We start from the raw sequence: 21181 nt of genomic DNA on the forward strand, positions 1-21181 counted from the left end.
TTTCTGTCTATGTGCTCTCTGATGACACGTGTCTCGGGAACCGCCCAGTTTAGAAGCAAATCCCCATAGTAAACGTCTCCTACTCTGTGCAGTTCCCGAGACAAGCAGAGATGTCAGCAGAGAGCACTGTTGCCAGACAGAAAAGAACAACCCAACTTCAGCAGCTGATAATTATTGAAAGGATTAAGATTTTTTATAGAAGTAATTTACAAATCTGTTTAACTTTCTGGAGCCAGTTGATATATAAAAACAAGTTTTTTTCCTGGAATACCCCTTTAATATATGTCAACTCACTTTTGTATAATTTTTCATAGATATGTTGCTATTGAATCCCTACATTTTATTTTTTTACTCTGTTATAAATTGTAAATGTATCAAATAAACCTGTAAAAAGTGTGCATTAGTTACTTTGGTAATGCCTATTATACCTGCATACACAAAAAAGTTAAAGATAGATAAACAACATCATAGTCCTTAAAGGGGTTATCAACCATAAGGTGATTTTAGTACATACCTGGCAGGCAGTAATAGACATGCTTATGAAGGAGCTCCGCTTGTCTTGGGGCTAAATGTGAGATTACCATAACACTGTGGCTAGCTTTTTGTGAACTTGTATTTCCTGTTTGACTTTTCTTTTTTTGACTACAAATCCCACAATTCCATTTTCCTCCCTCCCACACATCAGCCACTCCACCCATTGAAACAGAAGACCCGTGATTTTCAATCAGGGTGCCTACAGCTGTTGCATTAGTTGCAGTTGATCTCTCTCCCACCAAGCGATCCCTCCACCCATTGAAGCAGACAGGCTCCTTTTCATCAGCTGACTAGTGAGTCAGGTCTCGGCCGAATTGCATGCTGGGAAAAATCCGAGACAACAGTCATTTTGTATGCTGTTAAAAATAAATAGTGGGGTGAAAATCCCATAAGAATTGTGAGAAAAACGTCACACACAGGTACAGACACTATATTATGAACTACACTAACTTTACAGGCCCTGTAGCATAGTCAAATAAAAAAAAAATCCTTGAATACCCCTTTAACCCCTTCACGACGAGCGACGTACATGTACGGCGCCGCGAAGTGTCACTTGGCGCGCGGCGACGTACATGTACGTCGCGGGGTTCCGGGAGCGCCGCGTCACCGGTAGCGGTGATCGGACCGGGATGACTGCTGTTATCTAACAGCAGGCATCCCGGCACATCGCCGAGGGGGGTCCTGAGACCCCCCATGACCGCGATGCGCGCAAATCGCAGGTCAATTCAGACCTGCGATCTGCGCGATTCCGGGTCATACGGGTCACTGGTGACCCGGTGACCCGGAAAATAAGAGGGATCGGGGGTGTCCGAGACACCCTCGATCCCCCTAAAGGGATAGGAGTTTGGTGGCAGGGGTGCCACCCCTCCTATCCCTGCTATTGGTCGGCCGAGCGACTGACCGATAGCAGACCGGGGGAGAGGGGGTTAAAGTTCGGTTCCCCCGCTTTGCCCACCTGTCGGTGTCCGGGCAAAATGGAACCGTCCAGGGAAGGTCGGCGCCGAAGGTCCCTACCTGGATCCTGGATCCCCGTTCGCGATCCTCCCCCACGTGCGGCGGCGGCAGCAATACTTCCGGGTCCTGCTAGGTGAGTTGTTGCCTAGCAACATCCGGAGGGCCACAGTTTACAGTGGTCTCTAAACCGTGGCCCTCCAGATGTTGCAAAACTACAACTCCCAGCATGCCCAGACAGCTGTTTGCTGTGTGGGCATGCTGGGACTTGTAGTTTTGCAATATTTAGAGGGGTTCAGGTTGTAGAGCACTAAGTGGTCTCAAACTGTAGCCCTCCAGATGTTGCAAAACTACAACTCTCAGCATGCCCAGACAGCAAACTGCTGTCTGGGCATGCTGAGAGTTGTAGTTTTGCAACATCTGGAGGGCCACAGTTTTGAGACCACTGGACAGTGATTTACAACTTGAACCCCTCTAAATCTTGCAAAACTACAACTCCCAGCATTCAGGAACAGCATAAGGCTGTCTTGGCATGCTGGGAGTTGTACTTGCGTGCCTCCAGCCATTGCATAACTACATCTCCCAGCATGCCCTTCCGCAATCAGTACATGCTGGGAGTTGTAGTTTTGCAACAGCTGGAGGCACACTGGTTGGAAAATACTGAGTTAGTTCTTAGAACCTAACTCAAGGTTTTCCAGCCAGTGTGCCTCCAGCTGTTGCAAAACTACAACTCCCAGCATGCATGGTCTGTCAGTGCATGCTGGGAGTTGTAGTTTTGACCCCCCTCCCGTGTTAATGTACAGGCTACATTCACACTGGCGGCAGATTACAGTGAGTTCCCCGCTACAAATTTGAGCTGCGGGAAATTTTTCGCCGCAGCTCGAAACTCCTAGCGGGAGACTCAGTGTAATCCGCCGCCAGTGTGAATCTAACCTAAAAACACTACACTACACTAACATAAAATAAAGAGTAAAACACTACATATACACACATACACTGCCCCCCCCCCTTCCCCAATAAAAATGAAAAACGTATTGTATGGCAGTGTTTCTAAGATGGAGCCTCCAGCTGTTGCTAAACAAAAACTCCCAGCATTTCTGGACAGCAATTGACTGTCCAGGCATGCTGGGAGTTTAGCAACAGCTGGAGGCACCCTGTTTGGGAATCACTGGCATAGAATACCCCTATGTCCACCCCTATGCAAGTCCCTAATTCAGGCCTCAAATGCGCATGGCGCTCTCACTTTGGAGCCCTGTCGTATTTCAAGGCAACATAATAGGGTCACATATGGGGTATCGCCGTACTCGGGAGAAATTGCCTAACAAATTTTGGGGGGCTTTTTCTCCTTTTACCCCTTATGAAAAGGAACAGTTGGGGTCTACACCAGCATGTTAGTGTAAAAAAATTATTTTTACACTAACATGCTGGTGTTGCCCTATACTTTATATTTTCACAAGAGGTAAAAGTGAAAAATGCCCCCAAAATTTGTAATGCAATTTCTCCCGAGTACGGAGATACCCCATATGTGGGCGCAAAGTGCTCTGGGGGCGCACAACAAGGCCCAGAAGGGAGAGTGCACCATGTACATTTGAGGTGATTTGCACAGGGGTGGCTGATTGTTACAGCGGTTCTGACAAACGCAAAAAAAACCACACCCACATGTGACCCCATTTTGGAAACTACACCCCTCACGGAATGTAATAAGTGGTGCAGCGAGAATTTACACCCCACAGGTGTCTGACGGATCTTTGGAACAGTGGTCCGTGAAAATGAAAAATTTTGCACAGCCCACTGTTCCAAAGATCTGTCAGACACCAGTGGGGGGGGGGGGGGGGTAAATGCTCACTGTACCCCTCATTACATTCTGTGAGGGGTCTAGTTTCCAAAATGGTATGCCGTGTGGGGGTTATTTTGCTGCTCTGGCACCATAGGGGCTTCCTAAATGCGACATGCCCCCCGAGCAAAATTTGCTCTCAAAAAGCCAAATATGACTCTTTTTTTTTTTTTTTACATATGCAAAAGTCGTGAAACACCTGTGGGGTATTAAGGCTCACTTTATCCCTTGTTACGTTCCTCAAGGGGTCTAGTTTCCAAAATGGTATGCCATGTGTTTTTTTTTTTTGCTGTTCTGGCACCATAGGGGCTTCCTAAATGCAACATGCCCCCCGAGCAAAATTTGCTTTCAAAAAGCCAAATATGACTCCTTCTCTTCTGAGCATTGTAGTTCGTCCGCAGTGCACTTCAGGTCCACTTATGGGGTACCTTCATACTCAGAAGAGATGGGGTTACAAATTTTGGGGGGTCTTTTCTGCTATTAACCCTTTAAAAAATGTGAAATTTGGGGGAAAACCAACATTTTAGTGACATTTTTTTTTTTTTTTTTTTTACATATGCAAAAGTCGTGAAACACCTGTGGGGTATTAAGGCTCACTTTATTCCTTGTTATGTTCCTCAAGGGGTCTAGTTTCCAAAATGGTATGCCATGTGTTTTTTTTTTGCTGTTCTGGCACCATAGGGGCTTCCTAAATGCGACATGCCCCCCAAAAACCATTTCAGAAAAACGTACTCTCTATAATACCCTTGTCGCTCCTTCGCTTCTGAGCCCTCTACTGCGCCCGCCGAACACTTTACATAGACATATGAGGTGTGTCCTTACTCGAGAGAAATTGGGATACAAATATAAGTATACATTTTCTCCTTTTACCCCTTGTAAAAATTCAAAAATTGGGTCTACAAGAACATGCGAGTGTAAAAAATGAAGATTTTGAATTTTCTCCTTCACTTTGCTGCTTTTCCTGTGAAACACCTAAAGGGTTAAAACATTTACGGAATGTCATTTTGAATACTTTGGGGGGTGCAGTTTTTATAATGGGGTCATTTATGGGGTATTTCTAATATGAAGACCCTTCAAATCCCCTTCAAACCTGAACTGGTCCCTGAAAAATTGCGAGTTTGAAAATTTTACTGAAAAATTGGAAAATTGCTGCTGAACTGTGAAGCCCTCTGGTGTCTTCTAAAAGTAAAAACTCGTTAATTTTATGATGCAATCATAAAGTAGACATATTGTATATGTGAATCCAACAAAAAAAATATTTGGAATATCCATTTTCCTTACAAGCAGAAAGCTTCAAAGTTAGAAAAATGCTAAATTTTACATTTTTTCATCAAATTTGGGGATTTTTCACCAAGAAAGGATGCAAGTTACCACAAAAATTTACCACTATGTTAAAGTAGAATATGTCACGAAAAAACTATCTCAGAATCAGAATGATAACTAAAAGCATTCCAGAGTTATTAATGTTTAAAGTGACAGTGGTCAGATTTGCAAAAAAGGGCTTCGTCCTAGAGGTGAAAATGGGCTCTGTCCTTAAGGGGTTAAGGACCCAGGACGTATGGGTACGTTCTGGGTCCCGGTCCTGCGATATAACGCGGGGTCACACGGTGACCCCGCATCATATCGCGGCGGGCCCGGCGTCATAGTGAAGCTGGGACCCGCCTCTAATAGTGCGCGGCACTGATCGCGGCTAAAAACGAAAGTGAAAGTTGTCGGTTAGCTCAGGGAGCTGTTCGGGATCGCCGCGGTATAATCACGGCATCCCGAACAGCTGTAGCACAGGAGGAGGGTCTCTTACCTTCCTTCCTGGAGTTCGATCGCCGATTGAATGCTTCAAGCCTGAGATCCAGGCTTGAGCATTCAATCGCCGAAAACACTGATTGATCCATTCCTATGGAGATGGATCAATCAGTGTAAAAGATCAGTTAATGCAATGTTATAGCCCCCTATGGGAGCTATGATATTGCATAAGAAAAGTGTAAAAAAAAATCATTAACCCTTTCAATTATCCCTTCCCCTAATAAAAGTTTGAATCACCCGGCATTTCCAAGAATAAAAAAAACACAGTGTAAATAAAAAGTAAATAAAAATGTGGTATCGCCGCGTGCGGAAATGTCCGAATTATAGAAATATACCACTTTTTAAACCGCACGTTCAATGGAGTACGCGCAAAAAAATTCCAAAGTCCAAAATAGCGCATTTTTGATCACTTTTTATAGCACTAAAAAGTGATCAAAAAGTCTGATCAGAATAAAAATGGTACCGACAAAAACTTCACGGCGCAAAAAATGAGCCCTCATAGCACCCTGAACACAGAAAAATAAAAAAGTTATAGGGGTCAGAAAATGGCCATTTTAAACGTATAAATTTTCCTGCATGTATTCATGATACAAAATCAAACCTATACAAGTAGGGTATCATTTTAACCGTATGGACCTACAGAATAAAGATAAGGTATCATTTTTGCTGACAATTGTACTGCGTAAAAACGGAAGCTCTCAAAATGTACAAAATAGTGTTTTTTCATCAATTTTGTCACACATTGATTTTTTTCCCCGTTTCACCGTAGATTTTTGGGTAAAATGACTGTCATTACAAAATAGAATTAGTGACGCAGAAAAAAAGCCATCATATAGAATTTTAGGTGATAATTTTAAAGAGTTATGATTTTTTAAAGTTAAGGAGGAAAAATTGAAAATGAAAAAACTGAAAAAGCCCGGGTCCTTAAGGGGTTAATATACAGCGGGGCAAAAAAGTATTTAGTCAGCCACCAACTGTGTAAGTTCTCCCACTTAAAAAGATGAGAGGCCTGTAATTTTCATCATAGGTGTACCTCAGCTATGAGAGACATAATGAGAAATTTTTTTTTTAAAGAATTGATTTGTAAATTATGGTGGAAAATTAGTATTTGGTCAATAACAAAAGTTAATTTCAATACTTTGTTATATACCCTTTGTTGGCAATGACAGAGGTCAAACGTTTTCTGTAAATCTTCACAAGGTTTTCACACACTGTTGTTGGTATTTTGGTCCATTCCTCCATGCACATCTCCTCTAGAGCAGTGATTTTTTGGGGGCTGTCGCTGGGCAACACTGATTTTCAACTCCCTCCAAAGGTTTTCCATGGGGTTGAGATCTGGAGACTGGCTAGGCCACTCCAGGACCTTGAAATGCTTCTTACAAAGCCACTTCTTCATTGCCCGGGTGGTGTGTTTGGGATCATTGTCATGCTGAAAGACCCAGCCACGATTCACACAAAATCTCATGATACATGACCCCATTCATTCTTTCCTTTACACAGATCAGTTGTCCTGGTCCCTTAGCAGAAAAACAGCCCCCAGAGCATGATGTTTCCACCCCCATGCTTCACAGTAGGTATGGTGTTTTGGATGCAACTCCGCATTCTTTCTACTTCAAACGCGTCGAGTTGCGTTTTTACCAAAAAGTTTTACTTTGGTTTCATCTGACCATAGGACATTCTCCCAGTACTCTTCTGGATCATCCAAATGCTCTCTATCAAACTTCAGAAGGGCCCGAACATGTACTGGCTTAAGCAGGGGGACACATCTGGCACTGCATGATTTGAGTCCTTGGTGGGGTAGTGTGTTACTGATGGTAGCCTTTGTTACTTTGGTCCCAGCTCTCTGCATTTCATTCTCTAGGACCCCCCGTGTGGTTCTGGGATTTTTGCTTACCGTTCTTGTGATCATTTTGACACCACGGGGTGAGATCTTGCGTGGAGCCCCAGATCGAAGGAGATTATCAGTGGTCTTGTATGTCTTCCATTTTCTAACAATTGCTCCCACAATTGATTTCTTCACACCAAGCTGCTTGCCTATTGCAGATTCAGTCTTTCCAGCCTGTTGCAGGTCTACAATTTTGTTTCTGGTGTCCTTCGACAGCTCTTTGGTCTTGGCCATAGTGGAGTTTGGAGTGCGACTGAATGAGGTGGTGGTCAGGTGTCTTTTATACCAATAACAAGTTCAAACAGGTGCTGATTAATACAGGTAACGAGTGGAGGACAGAGGAGACTCTTAAAGAAGTTACAGGTCTGTGAGAGCCAGAAATCTTGTTTGTAGGTGACCAAATACTTATTTTCCACCATAATTTTCAAAAAATTTATTTAACCCCTTAAGGACCAAGGACGTATGAGTACATCCTTGGTCCCGCTCCCGTGATATAACGCGGGGTCCCACGGTGACCCCGCATCATATCACGGCGGGCCCGGCGTCATAGTGAAGCCGGGACCCGCCTCTAATAGCGCGCGGCACTGATCGCGGTGCCGCGCACTATTAACCCTTTAGCTGTGCGCTCAAATCTGAGCCACGCGGCTAAAAGTGAAAGTAAAAGTGCCCGGCTAGCTCAGGGAGTTGTTCGGGATCGGTGTGGTGAAATCGCGGCATCCCGAACAGCTGTACTACAGGAGGAAGGTCTCTTACCTTCCTTCCTGCAGTCCAATAGCCGATTGAATGCTTCAAGCCTGAGATCCAGGCTTGAGCAATCAATTGCCAAAAACACTGATCATTACATCTCTATGGAGATGCATTGAACAGTGTTAAAGATCAGTAAATGCAATGTTATAGCCCCCTATGGGGGCTATAATATTGCAAAAGAAAAGTGTAAAAAAAATCATTAACCCTTTGAATTATCCCTTCCCCTAATAAAAGTTTGAATCACCCGGCATTTCCAATAATAAAAAAAAAAACTGTGTAAATAAAAACAAAAACAAACATGTGGTATCGCCGCGTGCAGAAATGTCCGTATTAAAAAAAATATACTGCTAATTAAGCCGCACGGTCAATGGCGTACGCGCAAAAAAATTCAAAAGTCCAAAATAGCGTATTTTTGGTCACTTTTTGTATCATGAAAAGATTAATAAAAAGCGATCAAAAAGTCAGATCAATGCAAAAATGGTACCGACAAAAACTTCTGATCACGGCGCAAAAAATGAACCCTCATAGCGCCCTGAACATGGAAAAATAAAAAAGTTATAGAAGTCAGAACATGACAATTTTAAACGTTTAAATTTTCCTGCATGTAGTTATGATTTTTTTCTGAAGTAATACAAAATCAAACCTATACAAGTAGGGTATCATTTTAAGCGTATGGACCAAGAGAATAAAGATAATGTGTCATTTTTACCGAAAATGTACTACGTAGAAACGGAAGCTCCCAAAAGTTACAAAATGGCTGTATTTTTTCAATTTTGTCACACAATGATTTTTTTTCCCGTTTTGCCGTAGATTTTTGGGTAAAATTATTGATATCATTACAAAGTAGAATTGGTGGCGCAAACAATAAGCCATAATACAGATTTTTTAGGTGCAAAATTTAAACAGTTATGATTTTTTAAAGGTAAGGAGGAAAAAACAAAAGAGCAAAAACGGAAAAACGCCCGGTCCTTAAGGGGTTAAAAAACAGACAATGTGATTTTATGAATTTTTTTTCTCATTATGTCTCTCATAGTTAAGGTATACCTACAGTCATAGCCGTAAATGTTGGCACCCCTGAACTTTTTCAATAAAATGAAGTATTTCTCACGGAAGAGGATTGCAGTAACACATGTTTTGCTATACACATGTTTATTCCCTTTGTGTGTATTGGAACTAAACCAGAAAAGGGAGGAAAAAAAGCAAATTGGACATAATGTCACACCAAACTCCAAAAATAGGCTGGACAAAATGATTGGCACCCTTTCAAAATTGTGGAAAAATAAGATTGTTTCAAGCATGTGATGTTCCTTTAAACTCACCTGGGGCAAGTAACAGGTGTGGACAATATAAAAATCACACCTGAAAGCAGATAAAAAAGAGAGAAGTTCACTTAGTCTTTGCATTGTGTGTCTGTCTGTGCCACACTAAGCATGGACAACAAAAAGAGGAGAAGAGAACTGTCTGAGGACTTCAGAACCAAAATTGTGGAAAAATATCAATCTCAAGGTTACAAGTCCATCTCCAGAGATCTAGATTTGCTTTTGTCCACAGTGCGCAACATTATCAAGAAGTTTGCAACCCATGGCACTGTAGCTAATCTCCCTGAGCATGGACGGAAGGGAAAAATTGATGAAAGGTGTCAACACAGGATAGTCCGGATGGTGGATAAGCAGCCCCAAACAAGTTCCAAAGATATTCAAGCTGTCCTGCAGGCTCAGGGAGCATCAGTGTCAGCGCGAACTATCCGTCGACATTTTAATGAAATGAAACACTATGGCAGGAGACCCAGGAGGACCCCACTGCTGAGAGACAGAGACATAAAAAAGCAAGACTACATTTTGCCAAAATGAACTTGAGTAAGACAAAATCCTTCTGGGAAAATGTCTTGTGGGCAGATGAGACCAAGATAGAGCTTTTTGGTAAAGCACATCATTCTACTGTTTACCGAGAACAAGGCCTACAAAGAAAAGTACATACAGTGAAATATGGTGAAGGTTCAATGATGTTTTGGGGTTGTTTTGATGCCTCTGGCACTGGGTGCCTTGAATGTGTGCAATGCATCATGAAATCTGAGGATTACCAACAGATTTTGGGTCGCACTGTACAGCCCAGTGTCAGAAAGCTGGGTTTGCGTCCGAGATCTTGGGTCTTCCAGCAGGACAATGACCCCAAACATACGTCAAAAAGCACCCAGAAATGGATGGCAACAAAGCCCTGGAGAGTTCTGAAGTGGCAGCAATGAGTCCAGCTCTAAATCCAATTGAACACCTGTGGAGAGATCTCAAAAGGTGTGCAACCAAGTATTGAGTTAAGGGTGCCAATAATTTTGTCCAGTCCATTTTTGGAGTTTGGTGACATTATGTCCCATTTGCTTTTTTTCCTCCTTTTTTCTGTTTAGTTCCAATACACACAAAGGGAATAAACATGTGTATAGCAAAACATGTGTTACTGCAATCCTTGTCTGTGAGAAATACTTAACTTTCTTGAAAATTTCAGGGGTGCCAACATTTACGGCCATGACTGGATGATGAAAATTACAGGCCTCTCTCATCTTTTTAAGTGGGAGAACTTGCACAATTGGCGGCTGATTTAATACTTTTTTGCTCTACTGTATAAATATGTCATATACTGTGCACTGCAGTATCTTGCTGGAGAATTGCTCACTTTACAAGTGGGAGTGACCTAATTACAGTGTGCATGGCCAAGAGGAAATTCACGTTCCTCACTATTGTTTAACAATCCCATCAGGACAAAACAGGTGATTTTTAGAAATCGCATAAATGCTACTTCATTTTTGCAGCACTTTCTTAAAATTAACAGCAATCCTTCAGCAAACCACAACATGTAAACAAAGGCACAACCACAGTGCTAGCCCTTAACCCCTTAAGGACCCGTTTTTGCATTTTTGTTTTTTCCTCCTTACCTTAAAAATCATAACACTTTCAATGTTGCACCTAAAAATCCATATGATGGCTTATTTTTTGCACCACCAATTCTACTTGGTAATGACATCAGTCATTTTACCCAAAAATCTACGGCGAAACAGAAAAAAAAATCAATGTGAGACAAAATTGAAAAAAAAAAAAACGCCATTTTGTAACTTTTGGGGGCTTCCGTTTCTTCACAGTACATTTTTTTCGGCAAAAATGACACCTTCTCTTTATTCTGTAGGTCCATACTATTAAAATGATACCCTACTTATATAGGTTTGATTTTGTCATACTTCTGGAAAAAATCATAACTACATGCAGGAAAATTTATATGTTTAAAATTGTCATCTTCTGACCCCTATAACTTTTTTATTTTTCTGCGTATGGGGCGGTATGAGGGCTCATTATTTGCACCGTGATCTGAAGTTTTAAGCGCTACAATTTGTATTGATAGGACTTATTGATCGCTTTTTATTAATTTTTTCATGATATAAAATGTGACCAAAAATACATTTGGATTTATTGCGCGTACGCCATTGACCGTGTGGTTTAATTAACTATATATTTTTATAATTCGGACATTTCCGCACGTAGCGATACCACATGTTTATTTTTATTTACACAGATTTTTTTTGTTTTGTTTTTGGGAAAAGGGGGTGATTCAAACTTTTATTAAGGAAGGGGTTAAATGATCTTTATTCACTTTTTTTTGTCACTTTTTTTTTTTTGCAATGTTATAGATCCCATAGGGGGCTATAACACTGCACACACTTATCTTTTACATTGATCAATGGTTTCTCATAGGCAACCATTGATCAATGATTCTGCCACTTGACTGCTCATGCCTGGATCTCAGGCACTGAGGAGTCATTCGACGATCGGACACCAGGAGGCAAGGTAAGGGACCCTCTTGCTGTCTCATAGCTGTCCGAGATGCCGCGATTTTGCGCCGGACATCCCGAACAGCCCCCTGAGCTAACCGGCAATGATTTACTTTCACTGTAGACGTGGCGTTCAACTTTGAACGCCGCGTCTAAAGGGTTAATAGCGTGCGGCACCGCGATCAGTGCTGCGCGCTATTAGCCACGGGTCCTGGCCGTTATTAGAGGCCAGGCCCGACCTGCTACGACCACGCCGTGGCCCCGCGTTATAAAACGGGAGCGGACTCATGACATACCGGTACGTCATGGGTCCTTAAGGGGTTAAAGTCGTTATCCAGTTTTGGACAATTTATCCCCTATCTAAAGGATAGGTAATAAGAGTCCATGCATGGACATAGAAGAAGGATCGCACTCACCAGGAATTCAACTCTTAATTCTGTACCCAGTACACCAGGCGAAAACATAAGTGGAGGCGTGGGGGGGACAGGAGCTCCTGTCCCCCCCCGCCTCCACTTATGTTTTCGCCTGGTGTACTGGTTACAGAATTAAGAGTTGAATTCCTGGTGAGTGCGATCCTTCTTCTATGTCCATGCATTAACTTTCTTTTCCCTGTTTATGGAGACGCACCGCTACAGGCAACCCTCTAGCTAGCTCCGCAGCCCCTTTGGATGCTATTAGTGCCAGTAGCCTTTAATTCTGGTAGTGCCGGAGCTGTGTTCTTCTATACATTGGTAATAAGCGTCCAATGGCTGGGACCCCGCAATCACATCGACACATGCCCTCCATTCATGGCTCTCCCATAGAAATGCATGGAGCGGGCGTGTTGACCACTGCTACAAGCGGTGGTCGACACAGCTTCGTGCATGGGGAGAGCAAGGGCTTTGGGCATGATATCGTGGAGGTTCCAGCGGTCAGACCCCCTGCAATTTGATATTTTTCCCCTATGCTTTGCATGGGGGATACATTTTATTAAACTGGACTACTCCTTTAGATGATTTGTCTTACACAGATAACTACTGTTCATACGTCCTATTAGCACATATGGGCAAAAAAAGAGAAAGACATCTGCCCCGGATCTACTTCGCTTAGCCAGAGAGGAGAGCGGAATCTGTCATCACTTTAATGCTGCCTCATGCGGGTGGCCCCTTGTGGCTTCTGCCAGCTTGGATCGATATATCTCTCCCTATACCCAAACAGAGAGATCTATCAAGGCTGGTGGTGCTGAAAGAAGCTGCCAGGGGCCGCCCTGATGACTTATGGTTCAGACAGCATTAAGGTGATATCAGGTTTCCTTTATTATTAATAATAATAATTTGAAAAAAAAGGCGGTATGTAATATTAGGGTATGTTTGAATTTTTTTAATGTAAAATCCATGAGAATTCTGTGTGAAATTTACATCACATCACTTTGAAGTCAATGGGAGTTTGAATGGGACAGTAACACCATGTTCCCATCACTACAATGTAAAAAAAAAAATGACTATCCATCTATTGATGTATAACACAGTAGTTGTTCCACCGTTCAATGTAAACATAAAAAAGCAAGTTTAAAGGGGTATTCCAAGCTTAATTAACTTTTAACTATACTTTAACTATACGGGTAGTAGAAACAGAATCCAGCACTGCTGTGTATGCGGCAATTAACAAAGCTGACAGGTGGATATCTGAAGCCACAACTAATCCATATGGTGCTCAGTCCAAAATGAAGTAAGAGTATCCAACAATCCAAACAGTAAGAAAGGAGAACGGCACTCACCCAGGATAGTAGCTTCAAAATTATTTATTCTATGAACACGGTGGCGGTGTCAGACAGGTGCAAAGGCAGGAACGCTGAGGGCCTCAGCGTTAAGGTAACAGCTGTGTCGTACTTCCGTACTTCGTCAGACCATAACGCCCACTGGTGAGGCTCAGGTTAAATACCAGGATGACCTCACCACGGGGCGGGGGCTACACATTTGTAGCGTCACCATTACATATATAGTGCACTAGTGGGTTAAAATACAATAAAATTAAAACCAAAATTCCACTGGTAACAAATACTGTATATAGCTTAGTAGATTAAATAAATATGCTTAAATCTAATTTATCATTCAAGCCTAATTTTCCTTGAGCATCTGTTCTCATAATTTTTTGTTCTAATAGAATATAGATGCTCTCGGAACCTTGTGTGCATTGGACATGTGGTGCTTCTGATATAAAATCATCCGCACCCACATTTTAGTCCATAGACCACGTAATTTGTTTTACAACAGATGAAATCTGTACACTGTACAAAAATACCTCCAATATTAACAGATTTATCACATAACAGAGATGGACACCATTTGCAGGCTCCACATTTGTGTGGATTTTTATTATTTAAATTCTGCGAGGAGATATATTTACTACATATATATCACCTAAATTATTCACTCCCCTGTAGGCTATTCTAGGGAATTGACTTGTCAACTTAGATAACATCGGATTATTTTGAACCAAATCCAATGGTTTTGATAACTGAATTAATAGTTGCAGACATAGGGCTATATTTAAAAGAAAAAGTAAATATTTCAACCTCTATAATTTTATGACATTTTGGCTTCTTGCAGGATTTTTTAAGGAGAGTATTTCTATCCGGTATTTGTGCTTGACTGAAGGCATTAGCTAAGACTTTCTGAGGATAACCGCTACTCTTAAGTCTTGAAGCTAATTCTCCTGCCTGTTGTTTGAAACCGGTATCTGTACTATTTATCCTTTTCAGTCTCAACATCTGCCCATAAGGTATAGCCGTTTTTACATGCTCAGGGTGGTAACTGCTGTAATGTAGGAGCAAATTACCTGCAGTGGGTTTCCTAAATCCAACAGTTACCAACCCATCATTGCCTACTGAGACTAAAACATAAAAAAATTCAAGCTGCGATGTACTGATATTGTATGTGAACTTCAAATTCATATTATTTAAAGAAATGTGAATGAAGTCTGCAAAGTCCGACTCCGATCCAGTCCAAATGATAAATATATCGTCCACAAAGCGTGTATACCCTTTAATGTACCGTAGAAAGGGATTTGAACTAGAAAACATGAAATTCTTTTTTTTAAAAAGCTACAGATAAATTTGCAAAAGTACAGGCTACAGGAGTGCCCATGGCAACTCCGGAGGTTTGTCTATACCAAGTATCATCAAAAATAAATGCATTATTGGTAAGGATCAGAGTCAGGGTATCACAGACAAAATACACCACATTCTAACCTATCTTAGATTCTTTCAAGAAATCCCGAATACATTTAGTTAATAACGACTCTATATCTATGGAGCCCAATATGCAGCCTTCTTCCCATTCCTGACCATTCAAAATGGACAGGAATTCATTTGTGTCTGATTTTTTTTCTCAGACCGCTCCTACAAAATGTACCTTCCCTTGTCAATGTATTTGGATATACACTCAGTTATGGAGCCCACCCCGGACACAATGGGGCGTCCGAGGGGGCTTCCAAACTTTTGTGTACCTTAGGAAGAAAGTACCAGGAGGGGGATTTTGGAAAAGCAGGAATCAATTTAGTGGCGGTTTCTTTGGAAAGGATACCTTTTTCCACAGCACCTCTAAGGAAAGTTTGTAATTTAGATTTAATTTTAGTGGTGGGATTAGATGTAAATTTTTCATAATTTAGAGGATTATCTAATTGTCTTTTAGCCTCTTGTGTGTAATATTCTTCCGTAAGTAGAACGATATTACCGCCCTTGTCAGCCTTTTTTATTACAATATTTTTTAAAGATTTTAACCAATTGAGGGCTGCTTTTTCATCTTTATTTAAATTGTTGATATCCGTAGGGTATTTTAAAGCTTTCATATCTGCCATTACTTTATAATAGAATAGATCCAAATTGCTACCTGGGGCAATAGGGGGGCAAAACTTGGACTTTATTCCACCCACAAATCTCTCTTCAATACTAAGTGTGGAATCCGTGTTATGTATACTGCCTCCTAGCAGTTCGGTGAGATCAGAGAGACATTGTACATATGTCTCATCCGTCTCACCGAATGGCATAAACCCCAAGGGGCCGATAGAGATTGGTACTTCAGCCTCTTTTTTATCTGCAGTGGCATCACACACTTTATTACAAAAAAAATGTTTAAGATTCAGTTTTCTTATTGACTTAAAGAGATCTATTTCGAATTGAACAATATCGAATTTTTCCGGTAGACAAAAATTCAGTCCTCGATTTAAGACTGAGCAAGCAGCATCACTTAAGACTACAGGTGTGAGATTAATTATAGCTGAACCTTCAGAACAGTTCACACTAGGGACATAGTACTCTTGTGGTACATCTATTTCTGCCAAACTACATGCTCCTTGCGTTTGTAGCTACGTTTTCCACTTTTGTTTTTTACTTCTCCCCCGTCCTCTTCTGGTACGTTTCCTAAAAGGCATTGTAGTGTCTTTATCAGATGTTGTTGCTCCCACATTAATGCTCAAGTTAGTTAGTTTAGTAGTTCCTGGCTCATCGGAGTTACTTGATTCGGATTCCGTTGTAAAAAAATCTTTTTTTAGGGACATTTTTGTGTGGTGCTTGAAATTTTTGGTCTTGTCTCTGTCCAGAGGGAAACTGATTATTTCCAGTTTTTTTTGTATATTTTCTTGTATTATATTTTAGTTTTTTTTATAATATGGACCCATGGAATATCCTGAAAAGATTTTATCTGTATCAAAATTGGTTCTGTCCCGTACAAATTTATCACGTTTCTGTTCTTTAATGTTGATTTGCAATACTGCAAATTTTTTATCAAATTTTTTATTGAAGTTTAGAAATTGAGCATCTGAAAGTCTAGTCTGTAATTCTCTTTTAGCCTTACATAGAGCATTTGTTACTATAGAATATTCCATTTCATTTCGTTCTCTTAATAAAGTAAGCATATTTCGGGAGTATCTTAGATGTACATCTTTCCAAGCTTTTAAGAACATCTCATCTTCTAAAAATTGAGAGGGCTCTTTAAAATTTCTTAGCCCTCGAGGGATCAAATTGCATTCTTCATACGATTTTAAAGATTTGACAGTCCAGAATGTGCGCATATCTTTGTCAGCCAAATGCTGGATCTTCTGCTCTAGACTTTTTACGCTCATGATATGTAAAACATCTAGCGCATAACATACAGTAAAAAAGCCCTCGGCGTCCTGTCGCCCTGCTGACACTACATTAGCCACATTAGATTGACCACCTGTGCTATCAGTTTCTTCATCCATTCGTGGATGGACGTTAAAGCACCTTCAAGTGCAAGCGTCTAGCCGCAGAAACAAGACTGCAAGTCCCAGCATGCTCAGGAACAAAAGAGAAGACAAATATACGGGTAGTAGAAACAAAATCCGGCAATTAACAAAGCTGACAGGTGGATATCTGAAGCCACAACTAATCCATATGGTGCTCAGTCCAAAATGAAGTAAGAGTATCCAACAATCCAAACAGTAAGAAAGGAGAACGGCACTCACCCAGGATAGTAGCTTCAAAATTCTTTATTCTATGAACACGGTGGCGGTGTCAGACAGGTGCAAAGGCAGGAACGCTGAGGGCCTCAGCGTTAAGGTAACAGCTGTGTCGTACTTCCGTACTTCGTCAGACCATAACGCCCACTGGTGAGGCTCAGGTTAAATACCAGGATGACCTCACCACGGGGCGGGGGCTACACATTTGTAGTGTAACCATTACATATATAGTGCACTAGTGGGTTAAAATACAATAAAATTAAAACCAAAATTCCGCTGGTAACAAATACTGTATATAGTTTAGTAGATTAAATAAATATGCTTAAATCTAATTTATCATTCAAGCCTAATTTACCTTGAGCATCTGTTCTCATAATCCAACGCGCCTCCGTTTATAGAAGGGTGTAGCATCCATCTGAGCCATCCCGTCCATACACTCTCTCGATCCCGAAAAAATGTAAGGCCGAGGGATCCCCATTATGGGCAAGATGTTTTACATATCATGAGCGTAAAAAGTCTAGAGCAGATGTTCACTTTCTGGCCTATCAAATCTTTAAAATCGTATGAAGAATGCAATTTGATCCCTTGAGGGCTAAGAAATTTTAAAGAGCCCTCTCAATTTTTAGAAGATTAGATGTTCTTAAAAGATTGGAAAGATGTACATCTAAGATACTCCCGAGATATGCTTACTTTATTAAGAGAACAAAAGGAAACGGAATATTCTATAGTAACAAATGCTCTATGTAAGGCTAAAAGAGAATTACAGACTAGACTTTCAGATGCTCAATTTCTAAACTTCAATAAAAAATTAGATAAAAATTAGCAGTATTGCAAATCAACATTAAAGAACAGAAACGTGATAAATTTGTATGAGACAGATGTACAATGTCTCTCCGATCTCACCGAACTGCTAGGAGGCAGTATACATAACACGGATTCCACACTTAGTATTGAAGAGAGATTTGTGGGTGGAATAAAGTCCAAGTTTTGCCCCCCTATTGCCCCAGGTAGCAATTTGGATCTATTCTATTATAAAGTAATAGAAGATATGAAAGCTTTAAAATACCCGACGGATATCAACAATTTAAATAAAGATGAAAAAGTAGCCCTCAATTAGTTAAAATCTTTAAAAAATATTACACACAAGAGGCTAAAAGACTATTAGATAATCCTCTAAATTATGAAAAATTAACATCTAATCCCACCACTAAAATTAAATCTAAATTACAAACTTTCCTTAGAGGTGCCGTGGAAAAAGGTATCCTTTCCAAAGAAACTGCCACTAAATTGATTCCTGCTTTTCCAAAATCCCCCTCCTGGTACTTTCTTCCTAAGGTAGAAGGTAGTGTGGTGCTTGAAATTTTTGGTCTTGTCTCTGTCCAGAGGGAAACTGATTATTTCCAGTTTTATTTGCATATTTTCTTGTATTATATTTTAGTTTTTTTATAATATGGACCCATGGAATATCCTTAAAAGATTTTATCTGTATCAAAATTGGTTCTGTCCCGTACAAATTTATCACGTTTCTGTTCTTTAATGTTGATTTGCAATACTGCAAATTTTTTATCTAATTTTTTATTGAAGTTTAGAAATTGAGCATCTGAAAGTCTAGTCTGTAATTCTCTTTTAGCCTTACATAGAGCATTTGTTACTATAGAATATTCCGTTTCATTTCGTTCTCTTAATAAAGTAAGCATATTTCGGGAGTATCTTAGATGTACATCTTTCCAAGCTTTTAAGAACATCTCATCTTCTAAAAATTGAGAGGGCTCTTTAAAATTTCTTAGCCCTCGAGGGATCAAATTGCATTCTTCATACGATTTTAAAGATTTGACAGTCCAGAAAGTGCGCATTTCTTTGTCAGCCAAATGCTGGATCTTCTGCTCTAGACTAAATTGATTCCTGCTTTTCCAAAATCTCCCTCCTGGTACTTTCTTCCTAAGGTAGAAGGTAGTGTGGTGCTTGAAATTTTTGGTCTTGTCTCTGTCCAGAGGGAAACTGATTATTTCCAGTTTTTTTTGTATATTTTCTTGTATTATATTTTAGTTTTTTTATAATATGGACCCATGGAATATCCTGAAAAGATTTTATCTGTATCAAAATTGGTTCTGTCCCGTACAAATTTATCACGTTTCTGTTCTTTAATGTTGATTTGCAATACTGCAAATTTTTTATCTAATTTTTTATTGAAGTTTAGAAATTGAGCATCTGAAAGTCTAGTCTGTAATTCTCTTTTAGCCTTACATAGAGCATTTGTTACTATAGAATATTCCGTTTCATTTCGTTCTCTTAATAAAGTAAGCATATTTCGGGAGTATCTTAGATGTACATCTTTCCAAGCTTTTAAGAACATCTCATCTTCTAAAAATTGAGAGGGCTCTTTAAAATTTCTTAGCCCTCGAGGGATCAAATTGCATTCTTCATACGATTTTAAAGATTTGACAGTCCAGAAAGTGCGCATTTCTTTGTCAGCCAAATGCTGGATCTTCTGCTCTAGACTTTTTACGCTCATGATATGTAAAACATCTAGCGCATAACATACAGTAAAAAAGCCCTCGGCGTCCTGTCGCCCTGCCGACACTACATTAGCCACATTAGATTGACCACCTGTGCTATCAGTTTCTTCATCCATTCGTGGATGGACGTTAAAGCACCTTCAAGTGCAAGCGTCTAGCCGCAGAAACAAGACTGCAAGTCCCAGCATGCTCAGGAACAAAAGAGAAGACAAATATACGGGTAGTAGAAACAAAATCCGGCAATTAACAAAGCTGACAGGTGGATATCTGAAGCCACAACTAATCCATATGGTGCTCAGTCCAAAATGAAGTAAGAGTATCCAACAATCCAAACAGTAAGAAAGGAGAACGGCACTCACCCAGGATAGTAGCTTCAAAATTCTTTATTCTATGAACACGGTGGCGGTGTCAGACAGGTGCAAAGGCAGGAACGCTGAGGGCCTCAGCGTTAAGGTAACAGTTGTGTCGTACTTCCGTACTTCGTCAGACCATAACGCCCACTGGTGAGGCTCAGGTTAAATACCAGGATGACCTCACCATGGGGCGGGGGCTACACATTTGTAGCGTAACCATTACATATATAGTGCACTAGTGGGTTAAAATACAATAAAATTAAAACCAAAATTCCGCTGGTAACAAATACTGTATATAGCTTAGTAGATTAAATAAATATGCTTAAATCTAATTTATCCTTCAAGCCTAATTTACCTTGAGCATCTGTTCTCATAATCCAACGCGCCTCCGTTTATAGAAGGGTGTAGCCTCCATCTGAGCCATCCCGTCCATACACTCTCTCGATCCCGAAAAAATGTAAGGCCGAGGGATCCCCATTATGGGCAAGATGTTTTACATATCATGAGCGTAAAAAGTCTAGAGCAGATGTGCACTTTCTGGCCTATCAAATCTTTAAAATCGTATGAAGAATGCAATTTGATCCCTTGAGGGCTAAGAAATTTTAAAGAGCCCTCTCAATTTTTAGAAGATGAGATGTTCTTAAAAGATTGGAAAGATGTACATCTAAGATACTCCCGAGATATGCTTACTTTATTAAGAGAACAAAAGGAAACGGAATATTCTATAGTAACAAATGCTCTATGTAAGGCTAAAAGAGAATTACAGACTAGACTTTCAGATGCTCAATTTCTAAACTTCAATAAAAAATTAGATAAAAATTAGCAGTATTGCAAATCAACATTAAAGAACAGAAACGTGATAAATTTGTATGAGACAGATGTACAATGTCTCTCCGATCTCACCGAACTGCTAGGAGGCAGTATACATAACACGGATTCCACACTTAGTATTGAAGAGAGATTTGTGGGTGGAATAAAGTCCAAGTTTTGCCCCCCTATTGCCCCAGGTAGCAATTTGGATCTATTCTATTATAAAGTAATAGAAGATATGAAAGCTTTAAAATACCCTACGGATATCAACAATTTAAATAAAGATGAAAAAGTAGCCCTCAATTAGTTAAAATCTTTAAAAAATATTACACACAAGAGGCTAAAAGACTATTAGATAATCCTCTAAATTATGAAAAATTAACATCTAATCCCACCACTAAAATTAAATCTAAATTACAAACTTTCCTTAGAGGTGCCGTGGAAAAAGGTATCCTTTCCAAAGAAACTGCCACTAAATTGATT

This window comes from Hyla sarda, chromosome 6 (genome assembly GCF_029499605.1).
Source record: "Hyla sarda isolate aHylSar1 chromosome 6, aHylSar1.hap1, whole genome shotgun sequence".
NCBI lineage: Eukaryota > Metazoa > Chordata > Amphibia > Anura > Hylidae > Hyla > Hyla sarda.